We start from the raw sequence: 22,204 nt of genomic DNA on the forward strand, positions 1-22,204 counted from the left end.
GGCAGCAACTAAGGATTTCATTTCAGAAGCTTCTGCATTCGAGGTGAGTCTCCTCACCATACCGATGGGTCGAAGGCACCAAGGCTAGCCCATTTTATGTTATGTGGTACACTAGTTGATATAGTGATATGTGGTATACTAGTTGGTTATATGCTATATGATATGCTAGTTGTCTATGTGATACTTGCATGGGACCTCGGGGTGCTTGGTTATAAGACCATGTGGGGGAGCCCATGGCATTCCAGGTAAATATGATAGGGGTGCCCATGACACTTGGTTATAAGACCATGTGGGGGAGCCTATGGCATTCCAGGTAAAGACCATGGGGGAGCCCATGACACTCATATATCAGACCATGTGGGGGAGCCCATAGCTGTCCAACGAAAGACCATAAGGGGAGCCCATGGAACTTATGTGTAAGACCATGTGGGGGAGCCCATGGCATCATGGAGTAAGACCCTGGGGGAATCCCACGTCATCCTTCTATGTTTATATGCATGACTTATATGATAGATATGGTTTATGTAGTTGTTATAGCTGATATGGATTATGTGGTTATGTGGATTGTGTGGGGTATGTACTAGGGAACTCACTAAGCTTCATGCTAACAGTTTTGTTTATGGTTTCAGGTATTATCGGTTTAGAAAGAAAGGGCCTGCTTGATCATAGCGCACACATCCGTGTTTCCGTAATATATGATTTTGGGACGAACTTTGATGAACGTTTTAATTAATCATGTTTTTGGAATGTTTGAATTTAAAGATATAGGTGTTTTGGCTGTATTGAAGAATGAAATTTTTACCTATGATTTTTGGGCCGTTACAAGTTGGTATCAGAGCCTTGGTTTGAGGGATTCATACATACTTTCGGGGGTGTCTGAACTCAAGCTGAGGATCTGTAAAGTTTTCAAAAGAAAAGTGTTTTGAAGGAAAAAGTTTTCTAAGACAACAAAGGGTGTGGTGCATGCAATCAACCGAGCTTAAGTAAGTTTCCCTAGAATACCCATGCATGTTATCTGTTATGACATGATTTATGAATCCGAGAATCGCATGCTAGTTAGGGCTAGGAGAGATGCCTTTATATATTGTATGAGCTGGTAGACTTGCATGCTATTGCTGAGTAGTCAGCGATATATTGGCATGATATGTGATTCTTGTAGCCTCGGAGATACTGGATGTCATGCTATAATGAGAACGATTATTGATATTGGTAACTGCTAAGTGTATGCTTTAAAAATTGTATACGGTTAGGATCTTATAGCCTTAGAATCATGTATTTGGCCTTATATCCTGTTCTGTGTATAATATGCATGCATAAGGCAGCCGACAGTGAGGGTGAATGTGGACAGCATGAGTTGTGGTATGTGGGCCGAATGTTCTATGATATTTGTGGGTCAGAGATTACCCTAGGGTAAGCCTAGGATGAGATTACTGATAGGAGTCACTGGATTGTGAATTATATATGTGGGTAGAATTGTGTGATTGGAGTATGTTAGTTAGTTTTCCATTGTCTGAATATTGTTTGCTTTGTGCTTTGTAGGACTCTTAGCGATGTGAGCTAGTTACTAAGTGAATATGCTAAGTCACATGTAGCACAGGATGGATAATCTCAGAGTGATGGACTTGATCCTATTGTGCAACTCTTGTATTTGTCCAATCGTTCTAGGGATGAGTCTTTTACTTGAAGGATTATCTGATCTCTACTACATGTGGCTATATTCATGAGGTAGCTAGTTGACATTACTGAAAATCTTTCAGCAGCTGAGGACTGGGTAGGTTAGGAACCTAGGAGAGCCTAGGATATGCTCCGGTGAGCTAGTGGGGCGGTTATGTGAAGTTGGGAACCTAGGGGGAGCCTAGGAGATGCTTTGATATCGTGTTGCTGATTAGCAGACATTTAGTATATCAGTGCCATAAGTGACTTAGAGGATTCGGGAGGATTGCTGAGGAAAGTATGAATAGGTGTGGAAGGTAGTATTGGGTACTACTGAAAGCACAGGATCCATACTCGAATCGGTGAGAGTCTTGGAGAATCTAAGGAGCTTATGAGAAGGAGAATTCTTGGTTATGCTTTGACCGTGGGAATAGTTGCTGAGCAGAATGAGGATGAGCACGCAACAAGAAGGACCAGGGTTCGGTCTCGGCTCCAGTGGTGAGCCAGTTAGTGGAAGGACTGTTAGGGTTTTGAGTTCTCCTTGGATCTCTTGTATCATGGTAGAGGAGGAGCCCGAGCAGAAAGGGGCCACACTTTGCAGAATCAGATAGGAGAGATCGGAACTTCAGCAGGCGAGGGTGCGAGTTATGTACCCTTTTGCCTCCCTACCATCTTTACATATATTTAGTAGCGGTTATCTTGCATTAGCGTGAGTAAGCGTATCGTTGGTTTTTATATATGGTTGTGGTTGAGCTGTATGTATACTCAAGAAGAGTTATATGCCCTTTACATACCATGAATTTTGGTGGAATAGTACGAGGTCGTCTCCTTATATATATCATGGATTCCCAGTGTTCGAATGCCACCTGGAGTGTAGTCGGGGTTGGTTCAAGGGCTTGTACGAGGGAGTTATGACTAGGATTTAGTATACTTTGTAACTATGCTTGGTAGGGTTTCAGGGTTGCTGAAGGAAGATATAGTTGTTGCTAAAGTTTTGACTGGAGCATCTGACCTTTGGACTTCGAGATCTGAGTGTCATATCAGTTTGAGCATCTAGAGTCATTGGCGTTGTTGGGATTCAAGAAGTGTTAGCTGGTTTTTAGGAATTGTGTTGTTACTAGTTTTGTTAGGCACCGATCGTCAACGGATTGATAATTGGAACGAAAGAAGAATTAGGAATCCTTCAATTTTCATGTGCCGAGCGGACTTAGTCTAATCTAAATGTGGGAGAACCGTTCAGATATTCAGGACAAAAGTGCGTGTGAGACTAGGATACATTTCACATCCCCATCGGGGGAGGGAAGGTGGCCTTAGGGGCTAACTGAATATACGATGTTGTAGGATGGGAGTTCAGGAAACTTCCCGAAATTTGGATCGTGTCTTCTTGACGTCAGATAGTAGGCTTTGGGGAAGGGGACCAGGTTGGGTTCCATTCTGTACTTGAGTTCAGTTGGGAGGATAGACTGTGTGGGTGCTCAACATTGAGAAGTGTTCGATTGGTAGATGAACGATAGGGCCATGGGCAATGGTCATGTAGTTAGGGTGAAAGTGTTATAAGAATATGGGGGAGTCGTAACATTCACTAATGGCCAGTTAGGGTGAAAGTGTTGTAAGACAATGGAAGAGCCGTAACATTCACTAATGGACAGTTAGGGTGAAAGTGTTGTAAGACTACGGGGGAGCCGTAGCATTCACTAATGGTCAATTAGGGCGAAAGTGATGTAAGACTTCGGGGGAGCTCCAACTCGTCGAGTAGAGATCATTTATGAGTACACGGGATTTAGATCCTACTCAACGAGTCGGAAGGCCCCGAATCGACAGGTAGACACTAGAAAGGAAAACCCTAATTCCAGGGTTTGTACCCTATTTAAAGGCCTTAAGCCTCACTTGTAGCCTCCCTTATCACCCCCTTTGTCCAGAGAAATCCTAAATCGTGTCTCATCTCCCATTTTGAGTGTGTGAGGGCTTAAGGGGTGCCTTTTTGGTGTTTATGTGAAGAAGCTTGAGGTGTTTGGTACATAGCTGAAAGGAGAGACTATAGATCCGATGTTTACTCTACTGTGGCAACCATTTTATGGTATAAACTCGAAACCTTGACCTTCCATTGCTTAGATCTTCTTCTATGAAAGTTTATGGCCATTATTAGCCTAGTTTGGTACCATTCTTGGTTTTGAGCATGATATGAAGATATGGCTTTAGATCTGGACATCTTAAGGCCTTTGGGGACTTAAAGTTGCCAACTTTGTCAAGTCATGGCCCTCCTTCATGCTCTAAGTCCCTTGACAAGCTTTTATTAAGTGTTTTTAGCCTTGGATGACTTGCATGCACGTAAAGTTTGCAACTTTACGTGGTAACTACTGTTGGATTTGGTGTCTAAGCCCATAACTATAACTGGTATTTACTTGACCTGATTGTAGCATGGTCCTTTTAGGTTGCCTTCACCAGTGCAATTTGATAGGATGGATTTTGAGAATAAGGTTATTTATCGTTCATTAATATATTACAAGTATAATATATTAATACATAATTATTTAATTAGTATTGATCAAGAATTAATTTATTAATTTTGTGATTAAAAGAGACTAATTAAATATATGAGGATTGATTATGTAAATCAATCATTCTTGTAGTGTGGGCGAATGATCCATGATTATGGGCTAAACTAATCCATGGATAGTCCATGGAGGTTAAACCCATGCAGCATGAGAATGTGGAAAGTCATGGGTTATTAGGGTTTACCTAGTGTAACCCTAGCATGTCCAACACTATAGATAGAACCCTCCATAGACCAAAATCGGTTGCCTCTTCTCATTGAGATAAATAGATTATTCTCTTAAATCATCCTCTTGCATATTGGTGTTTGTGAACCATTAGAGGCATCACACTTGGGGTGCTCAAGCTTTCAACGGTCAAGAACTACAAGTCCTTCAAAAGGTATGTCATCTATCAAGATGTTTTATTCAATTGGCAATTTGTATGCTAGTTAGGACAATGCTTTGGAAAAATTGAAAATATGCATGTATGATAGAGAAAACATAGATCCAAAGCATTTAGGGTTGCATGTGCACTATAGGAGTGTTATAGTGCTCAAAACCCAACAGTGGTATCAGCGACTAGGATTGTTTTCTATTATATTTGATGCTCACTAGTTTTTCAAAGCTGAAAAAGTCGAAATTTTTGCCTCTGACTGGTGAACTTGCTGGGTACATGAACAGAATCGACGAGTCCACTCAGTAACAGAGCAACTCGCTGAGTCCAATTCATGTACTTGACGAGTTGGAGGCTCTGTGTGCAAAATTTTGAGTTTCTTGGCCTTGTTTTGATTTGGAACACTACCACAAACTATTTGGATCATTGGAAATGTTTTTTATGATATGGTAGTTCTTGTACTCATCCAACCACAAGATAATTTTCAAAGTTTTAAAATAATTGTTGTTTTTATATGATAAACAAAATTTCTTTCAAATTGTTGACTAGAAATTATCTTGATTATGAGTTTAGTTAGCTCATAGATTATGTGATAATTTTAGTTGTTAGAATAATGAATTAAATGCATTTTAGTGACCTCCATAACCTGTCCTCGAGTTATGGAAACTGAAAGGTCTCTTCATTAAAATCAAATTAAACTCATAGGTTATGAATGTGTAGAGTTTTGACAAGTTTCAAAACTTTCCCTCAAGTTTTGGAATTTGAAAAGTCTCATTAAATAAAACTTTAATTCCAAACCCTAGAGTTTTAAAAGTTAAAATTCAGCTCTTATACTTTATAATATTACAAGTTTAATAATATATATATATATATATATATATATATATATATATATATATATATATATATATATATATATATATATATATATATGTATGTATAAGACAATGTTGGTCTTACCGTTATTAGGCCTCATTCACGAAGTCAGTCTATAAGGGGAATATAAGGTTACTGCCTATAAAATGGTAGTTTAATGGGTGTCCACTCTCACCTACTGCTTCCTTGACTGGTGGAGGGTCGTTAGCCGAACGGGTAGGATAGGACATTAATTCTCCTTCATTAAAAGTATAATGATAAAAATATAAAGTAACTAAACTTTTATTAAATTCCCAATCTTAGTTACTTTAGGAAAAATGTGAAATGGTGCTAATCCATGGAATTACACTTTGCACCTTGTTAAGTCGTTAGTGGAGCATGTGTTGTTAACCGACACACTAATCTAGGACTCACAATGTATGGAAGAGGGTAACTTGGTGTTAATCATAGATCAATGGAGTGTGTGTGGTTAACCGACACATTGATTAGGTGATTTGGAACAATGGGTGTACCAAACTAATTTGCATGGTTATTCACTCCTTGTTTGTGATCCTCGGCATCCCAGTCATAAACTTGAAGGGCACAGTCAAGATTTAAACATGCCATTGAAAAGATTCAATGAATCTCAAAGATCTAGGAATTTCAAATCCAATTAAAACTTAATAATCTATTTCTTTTTTCATGGTGGAAATTGGTAAATCGTCATTTACCTACCTTCAAATATTTTACAATTAGATTATGACATCCCTCTTCGCAATTGTAGAATATTGTATTGGGTCCTAGCCTTAATATTTCATGTTGGGTGTGTTATTAAGGATTATCATCTAAACTAAACGTTGTTCTTATTATTTTACAAATGTCTATCCCAAACAATGCTTCCAACCCAATCCCTTCAAGCTCTTTCTCCCTCATGAACCTATGCGGGAGGGTTATTTTCGATGGCTCGAACTTCAATGATTGGATTCGATACATCAAGATGGCTATTCATTATGAGGACAAAGAATATGTCCTAGATAAAGAGCTTAGAGAGATTGATGTCACCACTGCTACTCCTGAACAGATCACTGAACATATTACTCATGAGAGGGATGCGACTACGGTGTCGTGTCTAATGATTGCAACCATGACTGTTGAGCTGCAGAAGTCCTATGAGGACTACTACCCCTATGAAACATATCATGATTTAATGGAAAGATACCATCAAAGTGCTCGACATGAGAGGTATATGATCATTGCCTCCATGATCACAACCAAAATGAAGGATGGTGAACCCATCACGTCCCACTTGCAAAAGATGCAGAGATCCGTGGACCGCTTGCTTAAATTGAATGTCAATTTTGATGAAGAATTGGACATATATATAATTCTATACTCTTTACCTCCTTGTTATGATCAATTTCGTATGACTTATCATATGAACAACGAGGAGGTCACTCTTAGCAAGCTTCAAGGCCTTTTAGGACTGCAGAGAGCAACCTTAAAGGCAAGTCGGTTGTGTCTACTCCTACTACTACTTCTACCCTTGTTCTGGTAATTGGACATGGGAAGGGAAAGAAGAGGAAGACTCCCTCTAAGAGCCGCAAGGGAAAGTATCTTGATGGATCCTCTTCAAGTGGAACCAAAGTTGGTTCTGATAATCCCTCTTCAAATCCGAAGGAAGCAGAGTGCTTCCACTGTCATGATATAGGACACTGGAAAAGAAGCTACCCCAAGTACTTGCAGGACATGAAGGATTGCAAGATCAAGCCCTCCTTTGCAGGTGTTTACACTATTCCATCTAATAACTCATCACATGCTAATTCTTGGGTCCTTGATATAGGTTGTGGTATTCACATTTGTTCTGATTTACAGGGACTAAAAAGAAGTGGGGATGTGGAGCACGGGAAGATAAACTGAATCATGGGAAATAGGAAAGTGTCGCCTGTGACCAAGATTGGATTTTATTCTTTACTGCTTAGTAATGGTTTAAATTTAGATTTGAATAATTGTTGTTACTTGGCCGGTATGGCTAGAAATGTTATTTCCTTTCACAGTTTGTATAAACAAGGTTTTACCTTATCCTTTAATAATGAAAATGGCGGTATTTATGCTTATTGTAATGGTGTATTTTATTTTTAAGCATTACCTTGCAATGGTATATATGAAACTGTGATGATTGTAGATAACTTAGGAAATAATGTGTTGAATATTGATTCTTCCTATGAATTGGATAAAGCATGCTTGTGGGATTGTCGTCTTGGACATGTCAACAAGAAGCGCATAGCCCAACTCCAAAAGGATGGAGTTTTGGATTCATTTGACTTAAAGTCGGATGACACTTGAGAATCTTGTTTACTTAGAAAGATGACCAAATCACCTTTCACTAGTACTTGTGAAAGGGGTGAAGGTCTGTTGGATCTCATACACATTGATGTGTGTGGACCATTCAGAACAGCCACAAGGGATGCTAACCGCTTCTATGTGACTTTTACTGATGATTATAGTAAATATGAGTATATTTACTTAATCAAGCATAAGTCGGAAACCTTTGAAAAGTTCAAAGAGTTTAAGCAAGAAGTGGAGAATCAATTGGGCAGGAAGATAAAGATGTTGCGATCCGATCGTGGAGGAGAGTATCTTAGCATTGAGTTCCTTGACTATCTTAAGGAATGTGGAATTGTTTCACAATTGAGTCCACCTAGGACATCATAACTTAATGTTGTGGCTGAGAGGCGCAATAGAACCTTGCTAGATATGGTTCGTTCCATGATGAGTCGAGCTTCGTTACCTATCTCATTCTGGGGGTATGCCTTAGAGACTGCCGCCCATACCCTTAATCTAGTCCTTACCAAAAAGGTTTCCAAAACACCTCACGAGATGTGGAACTGGCAAAAGTTCCCACATTAGATCGCATCAAAGTTTTTAGGTTGCAAGGCTTTTGTGAGAAAAGAAACTCACAACAAGCTCGAACCTCAGAGTGAGCGATGTATTTTCATCGGCTACCTACAGAAATCCTTTGGATATCTCTTCTACACACCGAGTGACAATGTTGTCTTCGTTGCAAGGAGTGGAGTCTTTCGTGAGAGAGAAAACATAGGCTAAGGAAACAGTTGACCTTGAACAGCTTTAAGAGTCAAGCAGTGAAGGAACCTCAAACACTAGCAATCAACCTAAGGAGGAAACTCCAGTTGATTCATTGACGAGTCCTTACCTCTGAGGCGTTCAAGTAGAGTTAGAAATACACCTAAGTTTTATGGTTTCCATATTACAATTGAATGTGATACATTTATCACTGATAGCACACTAGTAAATGTAGATGATCCTAACAACTACAATGAAGCCATGGCATACCCCACGTCTGCAAAATGGAAAGAGGCTATGGATAGTGAGATTCAATACGTGTATAACAATCAAGTTTGGAACTTGGTTGACATTTTATCAGGTCGAAAGACAGTCGGATGCAAATGGATCTTCAAGAAGAAGACTGACATGGATGGGAATGTACACACATATAAGGTGCGACTGGTTGCGAAGGGCTTTACTCAAACTCCGGGAGTTGATTATGATGAGACCTTCTAACCAGTAGTGAAGATTAAATCTATAAGGGTTATGTTGGCCATAGCTGCATTTCATGATTATGAAATAAGGCAAATGGATGTCAAAACCGCTCTCCTTAATGGAAAGTTGGCTAAGGATGTTTACATGAGTCAGCCAGAGGGTTTTGTCAATGCAAAGTACCCTAATAGAGTGTGTAAGCTTGAAAAATCCATTTATAGATTAAAACAAGCATCTCACATATGGAATCTTTGTTTTCATGAGAAAGTCAAAGAGTTTGGATTTTTAAGAAGCGAGGATGAGTCCTGTGTACATGTCAAAGCTAGAGGGAGTATAGTGAGCTTTCTGGTATTATATGTAGATGACATACTGCTCATAGGAAATGACATCCCAACCTTGCAGAAGGTTAAGTCCTGGCTTGGGAAGTGTTTCGCTATGAAGGACCTCGGAGAAGCTGCTTATATCCTAGGGATAAGGATATTGAGAGACAGGAGTAAAAGGCTAATAGGACTTAGTCAAAGTACCTACTTGGACAAGATGTTGAAACGTTTCAGCATGGAGAACTCCAAGAATGGTGACTGATGTGTGTAAAACCAACAAGTTTTAATTCTACTAACTTAGACACAAAATAAACACACGAAAGGCAGTGTACCTATCGATTAGTAATATAGTTCAAGCAAGTAGGGTATCGAACACAGGGAACGGTAAACAATTAAAATAAATGCTAATATTATCTAAATAAAACAAATAACAAAAAGGGGGTTTTCTCTAGTTTTACAAGACTAGAAACTTAATTAGAATAACTAGCAACTAAAACAATTAATTACCAACTAAATTCAATAGTAAAGAGGACTTCTGTTTAGGTACGACTCATTTGTTCCCATGGATGATTTTAATGTATCGGATTAATTCTTCATTGGCTACCGATTAAGATAATTAGGTTCACGTTCACTATTCCTAATTCTTAGAAAACAAATTAACTCAAGCAATGGCCAGTTGTCTAAATTAACGAGTTTCCTAGATTATTGATTCGGGTTAAGTAAGACTTGTAGTGGTTAACTAAATTGGCCATTCAATTAACCTCTTGTCGATGTTCATCCAACAAGCTTACACATTAACTTATCTATCTTCTAGTTAATTCTAGTTTCACGTTCGTTATTCCTAGACATACAACTATGTGGTCACAATAAATCATATGAAATTAATAACTAAGAGATGTTCATACAACTTAATTACTGATTTATTAACAGAAGAATAGTTATTGTCAACACATAAGGTTCTTTAACAAGCTTAACTAAACATAATTACCAATTAAAATTAATCCTACTCAAATAATCAATCCATGTTCACAAAATTGTCTACCCTAACAGAAGAATAAGTTTTTAGCTCATGATTGCAGTAAACATAAACTCAAAAACGAAATCAAAGTATGTAAACATGATTCAAATCAAAAAGTTACTATGAATAAACCAAAATTGTCTTGATTCTCTTCACAATTGAATGTAGGGTTGATTCTTCAGTCCCTCACGACCTAGCAGCACTTCCAATCGTTTCTCAGCCTCCTAGGGTTTCTCTCCATGCTATGATATCGATCTGAAAGTCCCTTTATATAGATTTTCACAAAACAGAGGCTACTCGGCGAGTCCGTCACTTAAAACCCGTGTACGGCAAGTCAGCGCGTCCAGAATCATGAAAGTTCGATACAACTCGCCGAGTAATCGACCCTACTCGCCGAGTACGTTTCGAATCAACATTTCCTTAAAACACGAAAGTCATCCGAAACTGTGTCTACTTTTCAGAGCATTTTGAATCTTGTCAATTGGAGTTACGGTTCATGAGATATGGCCAAAAAACTGATGAGGGGTCAAGCTGTCTAGCAACGTCCTTCTTTCTTCAAAATCCAAGATCCAAGCATCCAATCGCCAATTCCGCTTCATTTTCCACCTGAGCATGTCTTTGTTACTGAAAAAGAAATATTTAAGCTAATTAAGCACCTTTGGTTCATTAAATGAGACAAAAACAACATAAAGTATTAAGATAATGCATGAATTATATGACTAAATATGCTCATATCAAAATACCCCACACTTGACTTTTGCTTGCCCCCAAAAACTGAATTTTAGCACACTAATATCACATAAAACAATCCCAATTGAACCCATCCATTATGCCAAGACCGCAACGCATGCATTTGTGTCTAAAATTTTTCCTAAGGAACCCCCATACTCTAAATACTCACAATCCTCATAAACATTCGCCCACTTTTTCCGAACAATGCTCATTTTATGCATCCCTCCGAATCCATCCTCAGAAAACCTCTTAACCTCAAGGTATTTTTGGTTGAGCAACCCAAGCATACATAATCTAGACAATTACAATTTATGATACCACATTGGAGCTTTTTTTTTTGAATTCTTCATTTCCTTGATAATTTGATCTTTGATTTCTTTGAATTCACCACCTTGTTGTTTGATTTTTGGTATCTTCAACTTTTTGAATCTTCAGAATTTGATCTTTTGATCTTCAATTTGATTGCTCCAAAATTCTTACAACTTTTCTTGTAATTCTCTCTCTCTCTTTTTTTTAACATGTAACTCACTTTTTTCACTCAAAATCCTACATGCTTAAGCAGGGGCGCTCAACTTCAACCTTTATTGGTTAACGATAATAATTTTCCTGGATACATTTCTGGCACACGATGCTAAACATATTGCATCCTTCAAACTAAGCGAGGTCGTGTTTTTGTCCCATGATTTCACTAGAATAAGGAAGCCACAAATGCACTAGAACGTATATAGGCTCAACTAAACATTTGAGTTTTCATGCAATCATCAAATATAATACTAGCATGGAATCCTAATTACTTTTACCAAAATTTTCTAAATTAAGTCCTAAGCAACATTTTTGGTATGCAAAATTTTAAAATTATACCTAAAATAGGATTCTAATTCAACTAATATGACCAACCCCCTAAGATTCTAATTCAGCTAATATGACCAACCCCTACCCCACACTTAATTCATGCAATGTCCCCATTGCATGCTATGCATGATAAAGAAAAATACTAAAGTAAAGAGGGAATTGGAACAAACTCCCCTGGGATAGCAGTGGCGAGGCTGATCATCTTCAATTTACCTCCATCTTCAATTAACTTTAGATATGGGAACAGCTCATCCATGCCTTGGGTGTCAAGTATCGTGTGGTATAGCTCCAAATGTAGACGAAAAAAAACTCTCGGAAACGCTCGAAAATTGTTCTTCAAAGGTGTAGCCAATTGTCGTATCAAATCATCAGCTTGAGAGACAAAATAAGGATCAACTCGTCGAGTCTGTAGGGTGGCTCGCCGAGTTGTTGCGTAATACTGGCAGAAGTCGAGTTTTTATATTGGGACTCGTCGAGTAGGTAAGTGCACTCGCCGAGTCCATCGTTGTATAAAGAAAATGTTTCTGCTCCAGGTCCGATTCTGATGTGTGTGGGGAATATTAAATTGATACTTTCCCCATTTTTTTCTTTAGTAAATGAGCTCTTAATAACCTCTTTCATCACCGGACTCGTAACTAGACTCAAAACTTCGTTTTCTCTCTCGCCTAGACTCGATTCTTTCCCTAGGTTATCCTTGACTCTAGACTCTCGCATGCATCCTTACACTCAAACTGAAAAGATCAAAAACAAATACCAAGTAATAAAAAAACATCAAAATAAAAATCCTAAATTATCCCTAAATACTAGAAGTTTAGAAAGAAAAAGAAAAGCAAACTCTAATGACGGGTTGCCTCCCGCAAGCGCTTCTTTTTGTGCGAGTCTTTAGCTGGACTCCCAACTTAATAAACTTCTAATAAAATCAATGCCCATCCATCCATTGCATTAAATATTTTCTTTGGACCAATTTGTAAAATTTGGCTCTTTGCTTCAAAAATTGGCCAAACGAACTTCAATTCATATAACCCAAGAATCTTGACAAGGGTTGGAACCGGTTGGATACTAATCATAAATGGATCGTGATTTAGAACTTTCTCCAAAGTTGGAATCGTCACCCCATGCTTCGAAACACAAACCGGAAGAACAGGGGACCATGTCGTGGTAATGGTCAAACCACAGCTTGGTTCCTGCAATTCAGCTTGTTCTTGTTCTTCATCTGACCCTTCTGCCAGCAACCTTTCCAGCTCCTCCAAATCTCTTTCTGGATTAAATTCTTCATCTTGTAACTTTAGCTCTTGTGACTCAAATTGTTCTTGATCGTTAGACAAGATGTTATCTAACCATCTATCAAATTTCTTCAAATCTTCATCCGAGTCATATTCCTCATCTTCTTGCTCAATTTCCTGCACTACTTCCTCAAGAAAAGCATCAAAAGCATCGAGATTTGGAAAATACATAAAAAAATTAAAAAAATAAAAATTAAAATTAAAATATATAAAAAAATAATCAATAGTATAAAAATGATAACAATTAGCAAATAAAATTAACTATTTGAACTGTTCCCCGACAACGGCGCCAAAAACTTGATGTGCACAAAAGTACCCATTAATTTTAATATTTATAACCTAACAAACTTAGACTAACTATGCACTTATAGGCAGTGTACATAGTCAGATTACAGTATAGCTTAGGTAAGTCGGGTGTCGATCACAGGGAACGGTGGTGAATTAATTTAATATATTTGATTATAGGTTACAGGTCACACGAAAATAATAAAGAAATAGTTTAATAAATCTCAAACTAACAATTAACAACTCTCGATAAACTAACAGGAAAGCAAATCTCTTCAAGTACTTTGGTTTAAATAAATTACACCTTAAAAACATAGACAATTGCATACACAAATTCATTTATTCATGTTCACCGATTCCTAAAATGATTAGATTCGCATTCACTATAACTAATCCTTTAGCAAACAAGTCGAGTCAATTTAAACAGTGATCAGTTGATTAAACTAACATGCTTCCTAGTGTTCAGTTCGTATCAAGCAAGACTTGTAAATATAGTTAATCAAATTACTAATTCAGTTTAACCTCTTGTTGATGGTCATCAAACAAGGCTCACACAATAACTTACTTATTCCCAAGTTAATCCTAGTTTCACATTCGTTATTCCTAGACTTATAATCTTGATGGTCATCAAAAATCATAAGAGACAAGCAATCAAGCAGATGTTCATGCAACTCGATTCACTTAACAATTAACAGCAAATAATTATCATTAATACGTAAGGATCTTTTAACAAGCTTGACAAGATAAATTAAACACAAAAAAAACTATTTAATATAGCAATTAGTCTAATAATCAAAGCTTCATTGAATCATAAAAACAAAGTAAAAGGTTTTTACACCCAAATCAGAAACTAAATACAGAAAAGTACCACAATGAAATGCTAAACATGGTCACATTAGCAACCCATATGATTACCGACATGTGTCCGCTCTCCGATCCTTCCGATCTCTGCTCCCGTTAGCTTAACGGCCTTCCAGCCGCCTCCTAGACCCTCAAAACGGCAACTATGAAGTTTTCTTGTTGCACAAGTCGAAGTGGAATATCATAGATTATGAAAATGGTGGAATGATATGGGGTATTTATAGTTGATGGAGATGGAATTATATGGAATATTAGAGTTGAATTGGAATAAGGAAACTAATGTGGCTTAGGGATTAAGCAAATAAAGATAAGGAAAGTGGTGCTTGGGGAATAAGTAACTTGGAGGGAATTTTCGTCCAACTTTTATGTTTCATCTTCAAGGCCGATTTTGGATAAGATAAGTGTCGAATTAGCCAAAAGTCCCTCTCACATAAGTCGTAGTAAATTTCGTCTAGTTGTAAGAACATTTTGAATCTCGTCAATTGGATTTGTGAGTCATCAGATATACCCGAAACACTGAAGAGGGGTCAATCTGCCAGCAATATCCTTTTTGCATCTTTTCAGCTCCATTCTCTTTCTTTTGCATTCCATCTCCCATTTTAATTGTAATTAAATATTTCAAAGCATATTAAGTATATTTTAGTTCTAATTAATAATAATAAAGGCTAAAATATTAAGATATGTTATACATAAATATATATAAAAATACACATATCAGTGACTTACCTATCCAAGGCAATGACAAACTGAGTAAGACTCGGAGTCCGAGTAAAGAGGCTAAAATAGTAGAGATGAGTCATATATCATATGCTTCCGCAGTTGGTTCGATCATGTATGCTATGACTTGTACTCGCCCTTATGTGGCCTTTACTTTGAGCATGGTCAGCAGATATCAAGGGAATCCTGGTAAAACTTATTGGACTGCAGTTAAGAACATTCTTAAGTACCTATGAAGGACTAAGGATTGGATCCTTACCTCAGTGGGAGTGATAACTTGAGAGTGACAGGGTATAGCGACACCAGCTTCCAAACCGACAAAGATAATTTTCGCTCTCAGTCGGGCTGGGTGTTTACCCTGAATGGAGGAGCAGTGAAATGGAAAAGTTCCAATCAGGAAGTTGTAGCTGATTCAACATGCAAATCAGAGTACATAGCAGCAAGCAAATCATCGAGGGAAGCGATATGGTTGAAAAACTTCATCGGAGACCTTGGAGTTATTCCATCCATAAAGGAGCCTATGGAGATTTTCTGCGATAATGAAGGTGTGGTTGCCTTAACCAAGGAACCGAGAGATCATGGTAAATCCATGCATATCGACAGAAAATACTGTTGGATTAGTGTCTAAGCCCGTAACTATATTTGGTATGTACTTGACCCGGTTGTGCATGGTCCTTTTGAATTGCCTTCATCAAAGCAACTTAACAAGGTAATTTAAGGAGAGAGAGAATATTGGTTTATTAATATATTATAAGAATAATATATTAAAGGAGAAATCATATTTATTTAATTAGTATTGGTCATAAATCAATTATGAATTAATTTGGTGACTAAAAGAGATTAATTAAATAAAGGGGCATAAATTGTCAAATGTATGATAGTTGAGTTTTGGGCTGGGAAACCTAATGGAATAAAGGGGGAACGAAATTATGATGGGGATCCATCATATTTTCGTCCAAGGCCTTATTACAGAAGGTTCCTTGGGCTGCTTGGTGGCTAAGTTGTCCATTAGGGTTTAGACTGAAACCCTAGCAGCCTACAGTATAAATATGACCCTTAGGCAATGAAATTCGGCTACACTTGATTCCAAGAGAACCCTAGGGCCAATTTTATCATCTCTCACCCTCTTTCATATTGTCTTCTTGCTTGTGGGGTTTGTGAACCATTAGAGGAGTTACAATTGTGACTCTAAGCTCAAGATCAAGAAGATTCCAAGGATTTCAACCAATTTGAAAGAGGTAAACACTTAGATCTGTTCTTATGATGTTAATTTCGAATTACATATATTAGATCTAGGGTTGCAAGTCTTGGATTCAAAGCATGTACAATAGAAAAACCTAGATCCAAGCATTAGGGTTTGCATGAGCACATAGTATTGTTCTTATGCATAAAACCCATCAGTGGTATCAGAGCCTTGATTGGTTTTAGTTGTATGTGATGCTTTAACTTTTTAATTACTGAAAATCGTTTTTTTCTTGCCTCTGCCCGACTCAACTCGGCGAGTCAGTATCTGGACTCGGCGAGTCTGTGCATCAGGCAGAGGATATTTCGGGATTTTATTGCTGTTTTGTCATGGGATTAATGCCTAAATCGTTTTTTTGAAGATAAAATCTGAATTTTATTGTATTTGAATGATTATCCCTGCCAAAACAATTGATAATTTCAAATCTTTTGAATAATAGTTGTTTATATGATAAATATGGATTATTTGATTTATTTGGTAATTATCTTGTGACTAAAATTGGATTAGGTCAAATATAGATAGTTATAAAATTAATTGTTTATTTTGTATTATTTGTTATTTGATCCCTTGTGTTTTGAAATGTTCAAATACTTGTCCTCAAGTTTTGAAATTTAAATTTTATGATTAAAAGTTTAATTTTGAATAATTTAAATTTTAAACCCTTAGAATTTTACAAGTTTAAAATTCAACCCTATACTATTGTATTATTACAAGCTTAATATATATATATATATATATATATATATATATATATATATATATATATATATATATATATATATATATATGTATAACTTAAAGTGCTAGTCTTACCGTTAGTAGGCCTCATTCACGAAGTCGATGTATAAGGTGGGTATAAGGTTGCTGCCTATAAACTGGCGCTTAATGGGTGTACACTCATACCCACCACTTGCTTGACTGGTGGAGGGTCGTTAGCTGAACGGGTAGGATAGGGAAATCCTCTCCTCATTAAAAGTATCATGAAAGATACAAAGTAACTACAATGTTTTACAAATTCCCAATCTTAGTAACTTTAGGGTAAAATGTGAAAATGATGCTAATCCATGGAATTACACTTTGTACCCTTGTCAAACGTTGGTGGAGCGTGTGTGGTTAACCGACACACTCATTTGGGGATGACATTGGTAGCAAAGGTTGACTCGATGTTTGTCATAGATCAATGGAGTGTGTGTGGTTTACCGACACATTGATTAGGTAATAGAGACATTGAGTGCACCATGTTGATTCCCATGGTTATTCACAACTTGTTTGCGATCCTCGGTATTCCAGTCACAAATTTGAAGTGCATATCGAGATTTAAACATGTCATTGAAAATTTCAATGAATATCAAAGATCTAGGAGTTTTCAAATACATTTAAAAATTAAATCTCTTTTTCGTTTTTCATGGTGAGAATTAGTGAATCGTCATTCACTTACCTTGAAATTATTTACTTTTAGAGTACGACATCCCTTTCTAAGTTGTAAATAATGTTGTTGGGTCCTAGCCCTAATTTCTCATTTGGGTGTTTAATTAGGGACTCATTTATAATCAAACTTTGTTCCTTTCTTTTTTCAGATGTATGCAAACAACAACAACAACACTTCTGGATCATTCTTGTTGATGAAACTATGTCTAAAGGTGACATTTGATGGGTCAAACTTCAACGAGTGGATGAGGTACATTCGCATGATAACACGCTACGAGGACAAAGAATATGTCCTCGATGAAAAGCTTGAGAAAATCATCCCAGAAGTTGATACTCCTGAAGAGTTGGCCGCCTTTGAGGCCCACGAGCGTGATGCTACGAAAGTTCATTGCATCATGCTGGCCACCATGAACCTTGAACTCCAAAAGTCCCATGAGGACATGTATCCGTATGAAATGCATCAGGATTTGTTGGACAGGTACCACCAAAGCGCGAGGCAAGAGCGCTATGAGATCATTACTAACATGATCACCGCTAAGATGGGGAGTGGAGAATCCCTAACCTCTCATTTGCAGAAAATGCAGAGGTATGATGATCGTCTTCTCAAACTTAATGTTAAGTTTGATGAGGATTTGGCTATCGACATAATCCTCCACTCCTTGCCTTCATGCTACAACCAATTCAGAATGACCTACCACATGAATAAGAAAGAGGTCTCCTTGAGCAAGCTCCAAGGACTGTTGAGGACTGCCGAGAGCAACCTCAAAGACAAATCCGTTGCACAATCCCCTGCTATGGCTGCTCCCGTGTTGGCAATTGGCCAAGGGAAGGGCAAGAAGAGGAAGGCTTCATGTAAGAGCCATCATAAGGGTAAGCCCCAAGATGGTTCCTCTTCTAGTGGAACCAAAGCTGGTTCGGTCAAACCCTCTTCCGATCCCAAAGAAACAGAGTGCTATTAATGCCACCAGAAGGGCCACTGGAAACGAAGTTGCCCTAAGTATCTGCAAGATATAAAGGATGAGAAGATTAAGCCCACCTTTGCAGGTATGTATTCTATTAAATCTAACAACTCATCATTTGCTACTTCATGGGTTCTTGATACAGGGTGTGGTTACCACATTTGCTCTGATTTGCAGGGTCTAAGAAGAAGTAGGGAAATGGAACATGGGAAGATAAACTTGATTATGGGAAACAAAAGATCGTCGCCTGTGACCATAGTCGGAGTTTATTCTTTAGTGCTGAGTAATGGGTTAGGATTAGATTTAGATAATTGCTGTTATTCGCCAGATATGGCAAGAAACATTATTTCATTTCATGGATTGTTTAGATAAGGTTTCAGATATTCTTTTGATAATAGTAATGGTTCTATTAATGTTTATTTGAATGGTGTCTTTTATTTCAATACATTACCTTGTAATGGGATTTATGAATTTGTGATGGTTGTTGATAATTTAGGAAATGATGTTTTGAATATTGATTTGTCTACTAGCCTAGACAAAGCATGCTTGTGGCATTGTTGCCTTGTCCATGTCAACAAGAAATGCATAGCCCAACTCTAAAAGGATGGAGTGTTGGAGTCATTCGACCTTGGGGACGATGACATGTGTGAATCTTGTTTACTTGGGAAGATGACCAAGTCACCCTTTACTGGCACTTGTGAAAAGGGTGAGGGTCTATTAGATCTCATACACACCGATGTGTGTGGGCCCTTTAGATCAACCACAAGGGATGCTTGCCGCTTCTACGTGATTTTTACAAATGATTATAGCAGATATGGATATATCTACTTAATCAAGCAAAAGTCGGAAACCTTTGAGAAGTTCAAAGAGCTTAAGAGTGAAGTGGAGAATCAGCTGGGCAGGAAAATCAAGATGCTTCGGTCAGACCGAGGATGAGAGTACCTAAGTCTTGAGTTTCACGACTATCTAAAAGAATGCGGAACTGTATCGCAATTGACGCCTCCGAGAACACCACAATTGAATGGTGTGGCTGAGAGATGTAATCGGAACTTGTTAGACATGGCTCGTTCTATGATGAGTCGGACTTCACTACCAATAGCTTTCTGGGGGTATGCCTTAGAGACTGCCGCCCATATCCTTATCTTAGTTCCCACCAAGAAGGTTACCAAGACTCTTCACGAGATGTGGACAGGGAAAGCTCCCTTGTTGGCACATATTAAGGTTTGGGGTTGCGAGGCTTTCGTAAGACGAGAGACTCACGATAAGCTCGAACCTCATAGTGAGAAGTGTTATTTCATCGGCTATTTAGAGAATTCTTTTGGCTATCTTTTCTATAGACCGAGTGACAATGTTGTCTTCGTTGCTAGAAGAGGAGTTTTCTGAGAAAGGGAGTTGATAAGCCAAATTGATCTTGAAGAGATTCAAGAGCAAAGCGATGAAGGAACCTCTAACACTGGCACTCAACCCGAGGAGGAAACTCCTGTTGACCCCGTTGACGAGTCCTTACCTCTTAGACGTTCTAGTAGGGTTAGTGTTCAACCCCAATTTTATGGTTTTCATATTACTAGTGAATGGGATAGATTTATTAGTGATGAAACACTAATGAATTTGGACGAACCTAGCAGCTACAAGGAAGCCATGGCAGCCCAGAGTCTGCTAAATGGAAAGAGGCGATGGACAACGAGATTCAGTCCATGTACGACAACCAAGTTTGGAATTTGGTTGATAATGTATCGGATCGTAAGACAGTCGGGTGCAAGTGGATCTTCAAGAAGAAGACGAACATGGATGGGAAAGTGCATACTTATAAAGCACGATTGGTTGCGAAGGGCTTTACCCAAACTCCCGGAGTTGACTATAATGAGACCTTCTCACCAGTTGCGAAGATAAAGTCTATTAGAGTAATGCTCGCAATAGCCGCGTTTCATGATTATGAAATATGGCAGATGGACGTGAAAACCGCTTTCCTTAATGGAAAGTTGTCTAAGGATGATTACATGAATCAACCAGAGGGTTTTGTCAATGCGAAGAATCCAAATAGAGTGTGCAAGCTTGAGAAATCCATTTATGGATTGAAACAACCGTCTCGGGATGGAATCTTTGTTTTGACGAGAAAGTTAAAGAGTTTGGCTTTCTGCGAAGCGGAGATGAATCTTGTGTATATGTTAAAGCCAGTGGGAGTATAGTGAGCTTCCTCGTATTGTATGCCGATGACATACTGCTCATAGGAAACGACGTTCCAACCTTGCAAGAGGTCAAGTACTGACTTGGGAATAGTTTCGCTATGAAGGACCTCGGAGAGGCCGCTTATATTCTGGGAATAAGGATAGTGAGAAACAGGGAAACGAGACTGATAGGACCCAGTCAGGATATATACTTGGATAAGGTACTAAAGTGTTTTAGTATGGAAAATTCCAAGAAAGGGGAGTTGCCCATCCAAAGCAATACCAATCTGAGTAAGACTCAGAGCCCGAGTACAGTGGCAGAGATAGCTGATATGAGCCGAGTACCTTACGCTTCCGCAGTAGGCTCTATCATGTACGCTATGACTTGTACTCGCCTTGATGTGGCCTTCGCTTTGAGCATGGTCAGCAAATATCAAGGGAACCCTAGTAGAGCTCATTGGATTGCAGTTAAGAATATTCTTAAGTACCTACGAAGGACCAAAGAATGGTTTCTAGTCCTCGGTGGGAATGATGACTTAAGGGTACGAGGGTATAGTGACGCTAGTTTTCAGATAGATCGGGATAATTACCGATCGTAGTCGGGCTGGGTCTTTACCCTAAATGGAGGAGCAGTGACTTGGAAAAGCTCCAAGCAGGAGACCATAACTGATTCAACATGCGAATCAGAGTACATTGCGGCAAGCGAAGCGTCAAAGGAGGCTATACGGTTGAAGAACTTCATTGGAGACCTTGGAGTTATGCCATCCATAAAGGAGCCAATGGAAATTTTCTGTGATAATGAAGGAGCGGTTGTCTTAACCAAGGAACCAAGAGATCATGGTAGATCTCGACATATCGACAGAAAATACCATTTTATCAGACATCAGGTAGAAGAGGGACTCCTCGTTGTGAAGAGGGTATCGTCAGAAGAAAACCTAGCAGATCCCCTTACGAAGGGACTGAGTAGGGTCAAACACTTGCAGCACGCTAGGAGCATTGGGCTGAAGGATGATATAAGTTTGGATTAGATAAGAAACTTGTAATAGATATTTTGTACTTAACATTTAATGAATAAATAAAGTTGTGTTATTTATGAGTAAAGATACTATCTTGTGTTGGTTATTTATCTATTGTTTAAATTTTGCATGTTTTGACTTCCTGAATGATAGGATTATTCGAACGGTCCATAGTCGTTCATATTTTGGAAGTAGATGTGAATGAAGACTTTCATGAATTGTTTGTAGTCTGTCTAAAAGGTTTTGGGCATAGCAAAGGTTTGCTGCAAAGTTCATGAGTACTTATGAATATGATTTGAGCATTGGAATAAACCCGCGTTTGCTGGTATCACTT

The 22,204-nt window shown here is 38.2% G+C and overlaps 1 long non-coding RNA gene across 2 annotated transcripts in view; it reads right to left on the reverse strand.

Annotated features, from left to right (window-relative positions):
• Positions 1–22,204, reverse strand: part of LOC111916365 (uncharacterized) — a 30,345-nt gene that overhangs the window by 2,461 nt on the left and 5,680 nt on the right. The window contains exon 3 of one of the 2 annotated variants that reach the window (XR_002858477.3): positions 10,303–10,953. The exons of the other annotated variant lie outside the window; for it this stretch is intronic. This is a non-coding gene — a long non-coding RNA (uncharacterized LOC111916365). Of the gene's footprint in view, positions 1–10,302; positions 10,954–22,204 lie in introns of those variants that run through there. 2 annotated transcript variants of the gene reach the window in all.

This window comes from Lactuca sativa, chromosome 2 (genome assembly GCF_002870075.4).
Source record: "Lactuca sativa cultivar Salinas chromosome 2, Lsat_Salinas_v11, whole genome shotgun sequence".
Lineage (NCBI taxonomy): Eukaryota > Viridiplantae > Streptophyta > Magnoliopsida > Asterales > Asteraceae > Lactuca > Lactuca sativa.